The following is a 15440-nucleotide window of genomic DNA, read 5'->3' on the forward strand; positions in this document are numbered from 1 at the left end:
TTTGCAATGCAGTAGGGAAAAAAATTAAAATCATGAACAGGAAGGGAAAAGGAAAGCAATGAACATGTATTAGTAACCACTCATTTGCCACTTATTTCATCACAACTAGGCTATGAGTCAGGAGTCCAGGCTTGCAGAGTGGGAAGAGGCAAACACTCCAACACAAATGCCCAGATGCAGGGGTGAGTCCAAAACATTTAACAACAGACTGGCGAGAGCATCCTGGCCAATCACCAGTCCTGCCCAGGTGGGTGGTGGGGAAGTCCACTGAGAAATGAACTTATACTCTGTCCTAAAGGATAACCATGAGTTTCTAACAGGCAAGTAACCTCTCTGGCTTTGGTTTTCCAGAGCCTGAGTTCCTTGAGGAGACTATGAGTAGGGAAAAGAAGCAAGAGGGGCAAAGGCTAAATCTGGGGGATGGAGCAGGGCACAAACAGAGCACAAGTTGCCCACCTGGGGAGGGACTGAGTCAGCAGGTGCCATAGCAGTGGGGAAAGCTAGGCCCCATTGGGAGGTACCAGCTCAGTGTACCCCAGAGGCTGGAAGTTGAACCCCAGGCTACCAGCATTGGCCATGCTCCCAGGACCAAGCTCATGATAGAAGCTGCAGAGCTACCTGCCTTCAAGGGAGCTTGGAAATGAGGCCACTGGGGTGACTGAGAGACTGAAAATGAGTCTCTTCCCCCATTGTCCAGGTGCCAAGGAAGCTTCCCAGATCCTGGGAAGGAGGACACTTTATTCCCACTCCCCAGGATGAATGGAATCAAATTTCCCTCAACCCAGCCATGTGGGAATTCAGAATTCAATTTATTTTTATTTAAAGGTAATAAAAGGAAGCTTCATTTCTTTTACACGGGGGTCTATGGACTAAGATGAATACCCTTCATAGAGGTTTCACAGCCCCCTAGTCATTTATTTATGGAGCAAAACTGGACGGGGTGAGTAGAAGAGATGTTCAACTGGGGCTATGGTTTTATAGCTCTCCGAGGACAGCTTCCTACATTCTACAAATAATGTTCTCACTCCTGCTATGGGCAGCCTCTGAACTGGCTGTTGGCAACACAAACTTAACGAGGAAATGGGCCCTGCCATTAGCGACATCAGTCTGGAGGAAGAGGCAGATGTGCCCACAAATGATTCCTGAGCTCCTTGTGGCTGAAAGAGACACAATTCAAGAGTTGGGTTTGTCACTATTCATCTGAGAAGACCCTTCTTGCTTGGTCAGTGGTCAGTAACAAGGCACCGCCACCCAGAGGCAGGTGCCTACATTGTAAGCTAAAAACCTTCAAGGACATAAACAGACTCAAGGGTATGCCTGGATAATTCAGTCCAATTCAGTGCTAGTTACAGCATCTCATACTGAGAACTCTGCTCTCTAAAGGACTCTATGACCAATAAATATTGTGAAATTATAGGAAAATTCCAGGATCCCTAACAAAGAGTGAAGCAGAATGGTAACAGAGGATTAGGACCTAAAAGTCTTCATTAGGTTGCAATAAATAAATAAAAACAGTCTACATAAAAAAGTTATGTGCTTTTAAAACTATCTAAGATTCCCTGACCCAATATAGTGGACCAGGCAGATATGATTTTTGTTCTCTTTGTATCTCAGTCCATCTGGAAATAAAACAATACTTAAATGGGATCAATCAAGAGTTTAATAAAGAGATTATTTACAAAGATGTGGGCGGGGTGTAGGAAAACCCATAAAGGATAGGTGGTACCCTAGGGCCAGAAAGACCAGGGTCCTTTGCCACACCTGCCTGAAGAAGCAAGGCTACTACAGTCTGGAGCCAGAGGCCTATGTGAACAGGGCCACCTGGTAAAAGCTGCGGCTGTTAGTAGGGGGCTCAGCCAGCCCGAGGCAACCTCACAGGGAGAGAGCTGAAGGAATAAGTACCATGGCCTCACCCTTTCCTCCCTCTGATCTTCTGCTGGGCTCCCCATTGGCTGGATCCAACCAGACACAGAGGGCAGGGAAGGTGGTTAATGTAACTCTACAGGTCAGCCACCTGGAACAAAAGTCAGGGTAGAAGAGGGTGAGGAGTAGATGGGAAGGGGTGGTAAATGGAAGACATCTGACACACTCTTCCTCCTGAGCCCCCAGGGAAATGATGGTAGAAGAATAGAAAAGATTCATTCCCACACTATGCAGAGAATACGAGAGGGATCACTGGTGGACCAGAGATTTCCACAAAGGTTTGGTTGAAAGGAATGGACGATGTGAGTTAGCTGGGGAGGTAGGGCAGAGGAAGCTGTGATTTGAACATAGATGGGAGGCCTGTAGCTGTGAGTAGGAAACTAGCCATAGGAGATGCTAGACTCAGAATTGTCAAGCTTGACAACCACAGAGTGAGCAGGGGGGCTGGAAATAGGGGAATTAATTAAACGGTCTGGATTCTGAATGATCTGCCATCTGCCTACTCAAATCCAAATGTAAAAAAACCAGCAGTCAGGCATTCATGCTGCCCTTGAGCATATGGACATAACATCAGCCTTTAAGGTAAGAGGATCTCTCAAAGGTTCAGCAAGCTGAATGTAAAAGACCCAACATAAATACATCACTGTGAAATTTCAGAGTACCAATAAGAAAGATTTGAAAAGACTCCTAAAAGAAAAAAGAGTTAGCTATTAAAAAAGAATAGAATCAGACTAACATTAGATTTCTCATCAACAACACTAGACGCTTGAGGACAATAGAGCATGACCTTCAAATTGTTGATGGATATTTAGATCTAGAATTCTATACCCAGCCAAATTATCAATAAAGTTTGAGGACAGAACAAAGCACTTTTCAGACATGCAAACACTCAGAGAGTTTGCCTCCCATGTACCTCTTCTGAAGAAGTCACTTAAGGAGTTAATCCTGTATTCAGGGGTCTGGCTGATAGAGAAGAAGACATGGAACTGGGAGGGCAGGGAGGAACCAGAATGTCAGCTATATAGCAGCCAGAGATGCCACCAGCCTGCCTGGAGCAGGAAGACAGCAGGTTTTGGAAGGGAGGTATCCAGGAAAAGATGTGGGGGGATTCCATAAGAGAGTATGACTGGGCTTCATAATAACTGAGAATATTAAAAATACACAGAATGCAAGGCCAAAAAAGAAAAGATAACTAGAAAACTCTAAGAAAAACGAACAGCTGCACCATAGAATCATAACAAAATATTGTAAAATTGGAGCAGATGTGAGCAGAAGTCAGTGAATGTGAAAAAAGAGTTGAATGAACTCTAAGTAATGGAGAAAATAACCTGGAATCTATAGTAATATAATGAATAAAATATGTTTCTTCTATCTCCAAGAATAAAGAAAGGTAACCAGCAAAGGGGGTGGAGAAAATACACAAGAAAGGTATAATCTAAATATAACGTAGAGGAAAACATGACATGACTTTGAGCAATTAGTCGAGTACAAGAACAAATTCTTTTGAACATTCTTCTGTGAATGGCACAAGAGTGGGGTTCCTGGAGTCACTGGGAAGGAATGTTGTCACGGAAACATAGTTCCTTCTTAGCTCTAAGGCAAACAATATTTACTCTTTATAATGGACATGTACTTACTGTCTAGAAGTCTTTCCCCAGATATCCACATGGATTATTCCCTTACCTCCTTCAGAACTTTACTCAAATATCACCTTTTAGAGAGATCTTTTCTGACCATTCTATCTAAATTACAAAACACACAGGTGTGTGTGCACACGTGTACACAAACACATACACACACACTCCCTGTACCCTTTCCTAGCTTAATTTTTCTCCTAAACACAATGATCATACTAAACATTTTACTTCTTTATCTTGATTATTTTCTGTCTCCACCTCACCACCAACCCCCCCCCCCACTAGAAAGCATGTTCCACAAGGGCAGGGATTTTTCTTTACTATTGTATTCATTGCTGTTTCCCCAGCACCAAGGACAGGGGCTAGCTCATGCTAGGTCCGCAATAAATATTTGTTGCATTCATAAGTGTTGAATCAAGCCATAGGCAAGTCACAGAAATCATAACTGTGTTTATGTGATAGAAATTAAATGTCATTATGCTTGGCAATGCAAAAATGAAGGCACAGCATACAGAAGTGGGGAGGGGGGGTGGGAAGGCAAAAAAATAAAAGAGGGAGAAGGAAAGTTAAAAGTGCTGATATTCTCTTTTTACTATGTGGATAATTAAGATATTGTCCAGAGTTGATGAATAAGAAATATAGGTTTAAGAAGGTTATCTAAAGTTACATAGGTAACAACTAAAATAACTAAAAACAGTGATGTAACTATATTGGTACAAGTGAACTATATTGGTATGGAGGTGAAAGACATGTAAATTAAGTTAACTTTCATATAACACAGCAAAAATCCACTAGATAATTCTAAAGTTGAGACATTCAGACATAAGAATAGTATTTCAAGTACAGAAATAACAGCAAAAGACCTTTTACTAGAAATGGTTAAACATGATTGCTGTGAAATTGTGGTTTAAATTATGAAAGACTACACTGTATCAGACTACCACTTCTGTAGATAATAATTATAAACTCTGGACAAAATGTTTGAAAAACTATTTGAAGGCACTAGAAAGTGACCTGAAGCAGGCATAAAGAGGAGGGGATTCAAGCCTTGAAATAAGGGAATTGTACTGGGTGAGATTAATGTTCTTATTAATTTTCCCCAAAGGCACTCCCTAGTCTGTACGGGGTGGAGCAGCTAGAACTGAAACAGAAAGCCTGAGTTGGCTTGAAGTGTTAGAGTTTGAAGTAGCCAGAGAAGCTGAAAATTCAGAGGGAAAAAGCCAGGTGGAAAAAAAGGAACCACAGAATGGGGAGTCACCAAATTTGCATATAAACTCCCCTCAAATGCTTAGCTCACCCTGAACTGTGAACATGCAGGGAAACTCTAACAAGCCTGCTGAAAAGCAGCAGCTGAAGGAGTAGAGATTTCAGCTTTCACCCACTGCAAGGGAGACAATTTGAGTTTAGAATCCTCCCAAGTTAGAGGGATTTGGTCAACACTCGGGCTTTCCAAATAACAAAGTCTCAATGAGCTCTGAGATAATATCAAGTGGTCTAACAATGTATGCAACTGAAGTTCCAGAAGGAGGGGGTGAGGAGCAGAAAATGATTGAGAAAATATAACACTGTTCACTGATGCCTCATAAGAAATAATGGAGGCCAGTTGACAATGGAATTACATCTTTAAAGTGTTGAAGAAAAATGCTGTCAACACTGAATTCTATATTCAGTGAAAATACCCTCCAAAAAAGAGACGAAAACTATTTTCAGATAAATGAAAGCTAAAAGAATTTGTCATTAGACTTTTAATACAAGAAATGCTAAAGGAAGTTCTTCAGGCTAAAGGAAAGTGATACCCAATGGAAACCTGAATCTATAGGAAAGAACAAACAAACTAGAAATGGTAAATAACTTTGTAAACACACAAGATGTTTTTCTTCCCATATTTACTTTAAAAACTGACTATGTAAAGCAAAATAATAGCACTGTAAGGTGGGGCTTATAAGTTATGGAGAAATAAAAGATATAACAATAGCATAAAGGATGAGGTGGGAGAGTGAATACATGGAATGATTCAATTTTAAGGTTATTTAATTTGTGAAGTGTGAAGTATGAATTGTGATGTGAGAAGTATAAGGTGTGAAATGAGAAGTGGTAGATGTGAACAATGGTACAATGTAATTCTAATAGGTTTTAATACATCAAGGATACATATTGTTAGCCTTAGAACAGCCACTAATATATATTAAAAATAGGTGTAACTAAAAAGTCAATAGTAGAAATAAAATAAAATCTGAAAACATTCAATTAATCCAAAAGAAGGCAGGATAAAAGGATCACAGGCATGAAGGCCAAAAGAAGAAAACAACAAATCACGAGACAGTAGACTTAAACTCAAACCACACCAATAATTGCATTAAATGTAAATGAAGTACTTTTAACATCAGAAAAGCAGACTTCAAGACAAAGGGTATTACTAAAGATAAAATGGAATATTTCATAATTATAGAGGAGCAATTCATCAGGAAGCTATAATTATCCTAAATGTGTATGTACCTAATAACAGAGCTTCAAAATACATGAAGCAAAAATGACAAAAATAAAGGGAGAAATCAACAACTACACAAAAATTAATTTGAAATGGATCATAGACATAAACTTATAAGATAAACCACAAAACTTCTATAGAGAACATTGGAGAAAATCTTCATAACCTTAAGTAGACTGTGATATTGATTTATAATAAAAAATATATATTTGGTCTTCACCCCGTTTCTGACACAGAGCTCCTAAAACCCTTGGAATATCCTGTAGTGAGAGGTAAAGGTGTCTCTTTATGTTATTAAGGTGCTTTTGGAAAGCACCTAAGGATGGAGGCTGGTGGCCAGGAGAACCAACCATGTGATTAGAGGGGTGGAACTTTCAGTCCCATCCCCCTAACCTCTGGGGAAGTGAGAGGGGCTGGAGGTTGAATCAATCGCCAATGGCCAAGGATTTAATCAATCATGCCTATGTAATGTGGCTTCCGTTAAAACCTGAAAGGATGGGGTTTGGAGAGCTGCCAAGCTGGGGAACCAGAACACTTCCACCCGCCACCTTGGCAGGCCCAAACTCCAGGAGGATAAAGCTCCTTTGTTCAATACCTTGCCCTGTGTATCTCTTCAGCTGGCTGTTGATTCACATCCTTTAATATCCTTTGTAACAAACCAGCAGTCTAGTGAATAAATGGGTTTCCTGAGTTCTGTGAGCCACTCTAACAAATTAATCACGCCCAAGGAGAGGGTTGTGGGAACCTCCAATCTGTAGCAGTTTGGTCAGTCAGAAGCACAGGTTAACAACCTGGGCTTGCAATTGGTTGTGGGCTTGCAAGTGGAGGGTGGTCCTGTGGGACTGAGTTCTTTACCTATGCACTCTGACCCTATCTCCAGGTAGATAGTGTCAGAATTGAGTTGATTGTAGGACACCAGTGGGTGTAGGAGCATTGCTTGTTGGTGTGGGAAACACTCCCAAACAACACTGGAATTGGGGTGCAGGACAAATATAGGAAAAGATTTCTAAGAACACAAAAAGCACTAACTATAAAAGAAAAATATTGATAACATGCACTTCATCAAAATTAAAACTTTTTCTACCAAAAGACTGAATGCTCTCCTCCTAAGATTGAGAACAAGACAAGGATGTCTACTCTTAACATTGTACCGGAGGTTCTGGACACGGAAATAAGGCAAGAAAATGAAATAAAAGGCATCCAGACTGAAAAGGCAGAAATAAACTATCTTTATTCTCAGGCAACATAATCTTGTATATAGAAAACCCTATGAAATCCACTTTAAAAAAAAAAAAAGAGGACTACAACTAATAAGTGAGTATAGCAAGTTTGCAGGATAGAAGATCAACATACAAAAAATAAAAATGATCAACAAACAAAAATCAATTTTACTTCTATGTGCTAGCAATGAACATCTGAAATGAAATTAAGACAGCAGTTCCATTCATAATAGTATCAAAAAGAAAAATATTTAGAAATAAATTTAACAGAAGTGTAAAACTTATACTCTGAAACTATAAAACATTATTGAAAGAAATTAAAGAAGACGATCTAAACAAATGGAGAGACATTACATCTTCATGGATTGGGAGACTCAGTATTGTAAACATGGCAATTTTCTGCCAACTGATCTGTCTCAATATAATCCCTATCAGAATCCCAGCGGGCCTTTTTTTTTTTTTTTTTTTTTTTTGGCAGAAATTGACAAGCTGATCTAAAATTCGTATGGAAATGAAAAATGACACAAAATAGCTAAAATAATCTGGAAAAAGAAAGTTGGAGAACTTATACATCCCAATTTCAAAACTTACTACAAAGCTACCATAAATCAAGACAGTGCAGTACTGGCATAAGGAAGGACATTTAGATCAATGGAAGAGAATCGAGACTCCAGAAATAAGCCTTTACATTCACAGTCAACTGATTTTCGTCAAGGGTACCAAGACAATTCAATGCGGGAAAGAACAGTCTTTTCAACAAATGGTACTGGGACAACTGGATAGCCACACACAAAAGGATGTATTTGGACACTTACCTCACACAATACACAAAATGTAACTCAGAATACATCAAGACCGGGCTTCCCTGGCTGCGCAGCGGTTGAGGATCTGCCTGCCAGTGCAGGGGACACGGGTTCGAGTCCTGGTCTGGGAAGATCCCACATGCCGCGGAGCAACTGGGCCCGTGAGCCACAATTACTGAGCCTGCGCGTCTGGAGCCTGTGCTCCGCAACAAGAGAGGCCGCGACAGTGAGAGGCCCGCGCACCGCGATGAAGAGTGGCCCCCGCTTGCCGCAGCTGGAGGAGGCCCTCGCACAGAAACGAAGACCCAACACAGCCAAAAATAAATAAATTCATTAATTAATTTAAAAAAACAAAAGTAAAATGTTTAAAAAAAAAAAAAAGAATACATCAAGACCTAAATGTAAAAATTGAAACTATAAAACTCTTAGAAAAAAGCAGAGGAGTAAATATTAGTGACCTTGGTTAGGCAATGATTTCTTAGAAATGATATTAAAAGCATAAGAGAGAAAATTTTTTAAAAACTGATAAATTGGACTTCATTACTCCCTCTAGTGGATTTAAAATATAACCATATTTATAACTATTTCACCTTTTTGGAAACAGTAGAAAAAGAAATTTCTATAGGAATCACTCTAATCAGTAGTCATTTTAACAGTCACTATGGTGAATTAATTTTGACAAGAAGGGGCATGAGGGCATTTTCTGGAGTGACAGAAATGACCTGTATCTTGAGTGTGGTGGTAGTCACACAACTGTACCAATTAATCAAAACCAATTTATTTGAAGACTTTCAACTATGCGTTTCACTGTATGTAAATTTTACCTCAATAAAAATTTTATTTTATAAAGTGATAGTTCTGAGGAGTGACATGAGCAGAAGGGAAGATGAGCCCAATGCTGTGCTTTTCATTGCAAGCCCTTCAGTACTTCTTAACATTTGTAAAACACTGTGTATGAATTACTTTAAATTCTTTAAGTTTTGAAAAATGAAACACATTAAATTTGAAGCTTCTTATCGTCACTCCATGGAAGACAGAAGATGAGACGAAATCTCCTGTTTGGGAGGGTGTCATTTACCCGCCAAGCCAAAGCACTGGTCAGGGAGACCACCAGGAGGTCCAAGAACAGAGACAAGTTCTTGAAAGCTGCAGTAGAAATGAAATTGCAATCATTTATTTCCTATTGTGCGGCTACCACACCAAACACACAATCTCTCAAAAAATGAAAGTCAGAATTTCAAAAGCTTCCTCTTTTTTTTTAATGCTAAAGCTTATTTGCTTATCAAAATTGCCTCAGGACGGTAAGCAGAATTAGAAAATTAAGGAATTACATTAGAAGGGAGAGGAAGAAGTAGGACAAATGTGTGAAAGTATAGAGCACTCCCCTCTGTCACCGAAAAGCTGGTTTAAAGTTTAAATCAACCACCCAGCAACATTCGCAAATAAAAAGAAAGATTTAAAATACCACGGCTGTTGAATTTAGGTAATACTATTACCACAAATTTATTTACTAACTCAATGACAAACAAATCTTTTTCATTTAAAAGTACATATCTGTACAGCACTACTCCCTCTAGTGGATCTAAAAAATAATCATAGTCGTAACGATTTCATCTTTTTTGGAACAATAGTAAAAGAAATTTCTGTAATGATCACTCTGATTGGTGGTTATTTTAATGATCACCACAGTGAATTAATTTTGCTTTCCTGTACAGTGTGCTTTTTTCCATTCCCTCTCCTCTAGGAAAAAGGTACTTAACATCTACCTGAATAATTAACCACACAGAAATCAGGATATGATAGACATTTCAAACATTACTTACCAGGATAAAAATCTGAAAACTTTTGAAGGTTGTATGACACTCAGCATAAATCATAAATATTCAAAGAATTTCACAGTCACTTTTGAGTAAAACACAACTGAAAGAGCCATTTCAACAGCCTATTCACCCATGTGTCACAGCAAAGTATTCAAAATCGGGTGAGCAATCGTTTTTTAATGAGTAATCATTCAAGTTTCATATCTACTTACTTTTACAAAGTAAAATTTCAAATGTGATCTAATTATTCATTAGACTCTCAAATCTCAAATATTTTTTAGAAGTTTTTGGTGAACATTTTGTCATGCCATGACTACATTTTGCATACACATAACATATAAGTAACAAAATGACATGTTTTAGCTGGCGTGACTTATGTTTCTAGACAACCGAGTTTACTGTAACTCTATTAGTCAGTCACAGCTGCCACTACTAGGGAACAGGCATCTTAAAGGGAGCAAAGATAATGACATTCAACTGAGCTGATCTCTAGCCTAACCTCAGCGAAATTTTGATAACTAGACTGCAAGCCCTGTGATTAGATGATTTGGGATGAGTTTTACTATTACAAATAACTGAATGAAGTTTCATATATCTTTCCAAAATGAAGAATTTGAAATGGCAACACCTCTTAGAAGTGCGGACCTTACAGAAGTGAATTTAGGTAAAATATTGATGACAAGGTTTCACATGCTTAGGAAGTGACATTTAACAGCAGGCAAAGAGATACATTTCCCAACCAAAATCGAATGCCACCGCCATCAACAACCCCACAGAGGCTCAGCTACCTAAAATGGAAATGAAAATATAATGTATGGAAATATTCTCTTAGAAAAACTCCTTAAGGCTTCACATGTATTAATGTATTAGTTTGCAAACATTAAGATCAAAGCCAAAGCAACAAATACATCCTAAAAAGTTTTTCGTCAGATTTTTATTAACGATATACAAGTAGCAGGGCATAAAAAATTAATAGGCGCAAGCCTTGAAATGTCAAACCCAATGATCTCAAGCCATGCTTACCTCCTTTGCTTTTTGTTTCAGTCTTGCTGGCTCTGGGTCTTCTTGCCTTGAGCGACTCTATATGGTTAAAAAAAGAAGAAAGAAAGGGTAACAGATGGTTTAAGAGCCCCTCATCTGTTGCAGTAAGTTAAAAAATAGCAAAGGAAGGAGAATAGGATCCAAGGTGTCAAAAACGCAAGGCCTAAATTCATAGACGTGTAAGTTCAAGCCTTTAGGCTTACCCAATTAGCTGTTAAATATTCAGTTTTAAATAAAATCTACTCTAGGTTTAAAAAAATCAACCCACTTTACTTATAATATTGCTAACTATTAAGTTTCAAAATAAGTTTCTATTCTTTTTTAAGTATTTTAAATGCTATACAAGAAGTCCTTCTACACTCATTAGGCCCTCTATACAATTCTATGCCCCCAAATCTTTTCTTTCCAGGAAGCCCAACTCATCTGATAGAGAAGCAGCTACTACACAGCAGAGAAAGAAATGTGCATAATGCACATGTCCCACTTCCTGGATCCCAAAATATCCTGTGGTGCCAAACTTTCCGTCCCCAAATCTCTTGGACAATGAAATCAATCTTTAATTGCTAACAGATCTTTGCACATCTATCACAGAAAAACGCCAGCAACATAAGGCAAGATTCCCTCCTTCCATGCTGGTTAGCATGTGCTGACATACTTGGGGCTTAAAGTGAAGAAGAAACAACAATTTTAAATATTTGATTTGAAATTCCAAAAGAAAGAAAATTTGCCTGGTCCTAATCTATATTTACTGGTAACACATTTGAAACAGACAGAATGAAGAATGACATGCTAAAGCCAAAATATACCCACTTAAACAGAGAACAGTGGCAGAGACCATCAGAGGAACCTGAATTTGGACACTGACACCACTGAGGAGTGATGGGAGGGGAGAGACAGCTTTACGGTTTGCAGAAAGAGCCTCCTGAGGCTGGACTAACGGGGACTCCCCACCCCCTCCCCAGAGAGGAGCCCTGAGCTGCCCCATGACTGCTACCACTGCCTGTCCCCAGTCCTGACTGCAGTGGCCGGACCCTCCCCTTCAAGCACACAGCTATCCCATGCAGCTTCTGATGTAGAAACTGCCTGCTTTTCCTTCTTCAGATAATCTGCACCAGATTCTCCCAGATACAAGATCTGCCAAACAAGATCAGGGGCTTGTCTCATCGCTCCCTCCTCCTTGCCATCACCAAAGCCTCCTTGCTTTGCTGTACAAAACTGGTGGGAAGAGGAATCAGAAAAAGAGAGGAGTAAGGAGGAGAAACAAATGAAGGCAGAAAACAAGAATCACGTACTTCCTAGTTTTTTGGAGTGAGGAACTAAGTGAATGGTGGTGCTATATCCTGAGATGGGGAAAGTCAGGGGAGGATAAGGAGTAACTCAAGGGTATGTTTCGGGACACACAAAGTTTGCTATATCATTTAGAGAGCCAGGGAAGGTGTCAAGTAGGCAGTTGTATATAGGTATCAGGAACGCAGGGGAGAGCTACTGGCTAGAGATAAGACAACTGGGAATCATCATTTATATGAAACTTCCAGAATAGGTAAATCCATAGAGAAAGAAAGCAGACTAGTGGTTGCTAGGACCTTTGGGAAGGAGGGAATAGGTAATGATGCTTAATGGGTATGGGGCTTCCTCTTGGGGTGATGAAAATGTTTGGGAACTAGGTAGAAGAGATGGTTGCACAACACTGTGAATATACTAAATGCCATAGAATTGTACACTTTGAAACGATTAATGGTTAATTTGAGGTTATATAAATTTTACCTCAATAAAAAAATAAATAAAAACATCTGAAGCATCAGTCCATAGATGGTATTTAAAGTCATGGGGCTGAATGCAATCACCTACAGCCTGAGAGTAGACAGAGGTGAGAAGCTGCCTGAGGATGGAGCCCTGGAGGTACTGGAACATGTGGACATCAAGAAAAGGAGAAAGACAGCCATAAAAAAGAATGAAATAATGCCATTTGCAGCAACATGGATGGACCCAGAGACTGTCATACTGAGTGAAGTAAGTCAGACAGAAAAAGACAAATATCGATATCATATATCACTTATATATATGGAATCTAAAAAAGCGGTACCAATGAACTTATTTACAAAACAGAAATAGAGTCACAGATGTAGAAAACAAACTTATGATTACCAGGGGGGAGAGGGAAGAGGGATAAACTGGGAGACTGGGATTGACATATACAAACAACTATATATAAAATAGATAACTAATAAGGACCTACTGTATAGCAACAGGGAACTCTACTCAATACTCTGTAATGGCCTATATGGGAAAAGAGTCTAAAAAAGAGTGGATATATGTATGTATGTATATATATATATAACTGATTCACTTTGCTGTATACCTGAAACTAACACAGCATTGTACATCAACTATACTCCAATAAAAATTTTAAAAAAAGAAAAGAAAAGGAGAAAGATGGGCAGAGGAAGCTGAGAAGGAGCAGTCAGTAAAGAAAGAGAAGCTCCTGGAGAGTGTAGAGTCCCAGAGCTCAAGTGAAGAAATTTTTGAAAGAAAATGATGAGAATCTATCAAGTTTGATGGGAGCGCAAGTAACAGGAGGACCAAGAATTAACCATTGAACTTGGCAAGAAGCGGTGTTCTTCTAAGATCTGTTTCAGAGGAACGTTGGGGACAAACATCTGATTACAGTCATAGAAAGAGAAAAACCAGACAGGATGTATAGTCTAAAATGTGTACCCAGGATTTGTTTTAATCGGATCGGGTAAGGTGCACAAACACAGAAACGATCGTCATGAAGGAAGAAGTTTATACTCACAGATCCCCAGAAAGAGGAGGCACGGCATACCCTGCAGGGCCACACAGGGGAGCACCAAGGTCAGTCAGGAGGCAGAAGGGGAGAGGAGAGAATTGCCCAGAGCAGAACCTTTTCTGGGGTTTTCAAAGGAAGGAATGGCTGAGGCAGGGCAGGTAGGTTAAGCTTAGAAGTGGATCGTTTGCATAATTTCAGCTGGCTCTGGGCTATAGGAATGGTCACTAGTTGCCCAGTACCTTGGGCCTTGGAGTGACTTAGGGCAGGGGGAATACTGGTTTGGTGAGTGAGAGTTTGATTAAGGAGATGGTTGGGGTGTGGGCTCTGAATTGATTGGTTTGTATATCATAGGTGCCTGCAGGGGGAGTCCTTCGCTAACTCCAGGAATTACCTACTAGCCCTGAGAGGAGCAGTCTCCCCAGGAAAAAGGCCCGAAATGCCAAAGAATCAGGAATACAGAAAGTAAGAAAATACAGTCAATACAAAGTGGAAATGGTGAGTCTACCAACTCTTGAGAAATTGTGCTATAAAGGGGAGAAGAGAAATGTCTTCATGGGTGGGGCAGACACGAGGACAAGAAGTGTTTTTAAGATGGTTGAGAGCACAGCGTGCTTCTATGCTACTGGGAGTGAAGGAGTTGAGAGAAACACTGATGAGTGGAAGAACGAAGGGATGGTCAAGCCCCGTCAGAAGCAAAACCACTGACTAGGAGAAGGGATGAGATGTACTGCATGCAAGGGGGTTGCTCGCAGCAGGAGGAGAGCCACAGTGGGAGCAGGGGCCAGGGAGGCTGCTGGGTTTGATCTGATGGCTGGGCCATGAGACAACTTCCATTTTATTGCTTCTGTTTTCTCAGGGAAATAAGAAACAAGGTCATCATATGAATGTGAGGAAGGGAAAGGGTGTTAAGGATTGGGGGAGAGAAAAGAAGGCATAAAACAGTGGTCTTAGAGAGTGGCAGAGTGAACTGACTGGGGAAATGGTTTCATATTGCTGAGCTGTGCTAAGGGCCCCGTTGCTGTTCACAGTCATAAAATTAAAGTAGGACCAAGTTTGGGAGCTACTGGGCAAATGGGGGAGACAAGGGAGTTGGGAGTGTTCTAAAGAGGGAGTGTAGTTATGCACCGCACACATATAGACAGCTGTATTTCTAGTTCCCTAAAAAGGACCAGAAGGATTTAAATCAAGTGGAAAGAGAGACCGTCTCCAAGAAGTGGAATTATGGGTAGTGTTTGCTAACCTCTTTGTATTTTTAGGGATTTTCCTTAGATTTGCAAAGAGTATGTATTTCATTTTATAAACACATAAAAACAATAAAGCTATTTCAAGTATAAATTTAAAAATTAAAAATCCAGCAAAATGAGGTTTTTGTTAGGAAAGAAAGCAACTAGCCCAATTTCCTTTAGAAAAATCACTGCCCTAAATTTGGATGCTTCCTTGACTATTAATTTGGATATTAATGATAACCCTTTACAACAGGAAAAATACTAATGACTCACTTGGGGAGAATGAAGAAAAGCACAGGACTGGAAAACACACCAAAGACAAATCTGCAAAGCTCCTGAAAACACAACGGGATGTCAACAGGACCTGCATGTCCTTTTGAAACGGAGCAGGACCCTATGGTCCTTGCCCCCCGTGTCCTCAGCCTGCCTTTTGTCTGTAGAAAAACTTTAGCCAAAGAGTAAGTTTAATCGGAGAAGTGAGAAAATGCAGAAAC

At 39.8% G+C, this 15440-nt stretch overlaps 1 long non-coding RNA gene across 1 annotated transcript in view; it reads right to left on the reverse strand.

Moving 5' to 3' along the window:
- Positions 1-15440, reverse strand: part of LOC309616230 — a 198099-nt gene that overhangs the window by 57305 nt on the left and 125354 nt on the right. Inside the window, exon 2 of the long non-coding RNA XR_014237372.1 lies at positions 10915-10971. This is a non-coding gene — a long non-coding RNA (uncharacterized lncRNA). The remainder of the gene's footprint in view (positions 1-10914; positions 10972-15440) is intronic.

The sequence above is a fragment of the Balaenoptera borealis genome, assembly GCF_965194805.1.
Source record: "Balaenoptera borealis genome assembly, chromosome: 19".
Lineage (NCBI taxonomy): Eukaryota > Metazoa > Chordata > Mammalia > Artiodactyla > Balaenopteridae > Balaenoptera > Balaenoptera borealis.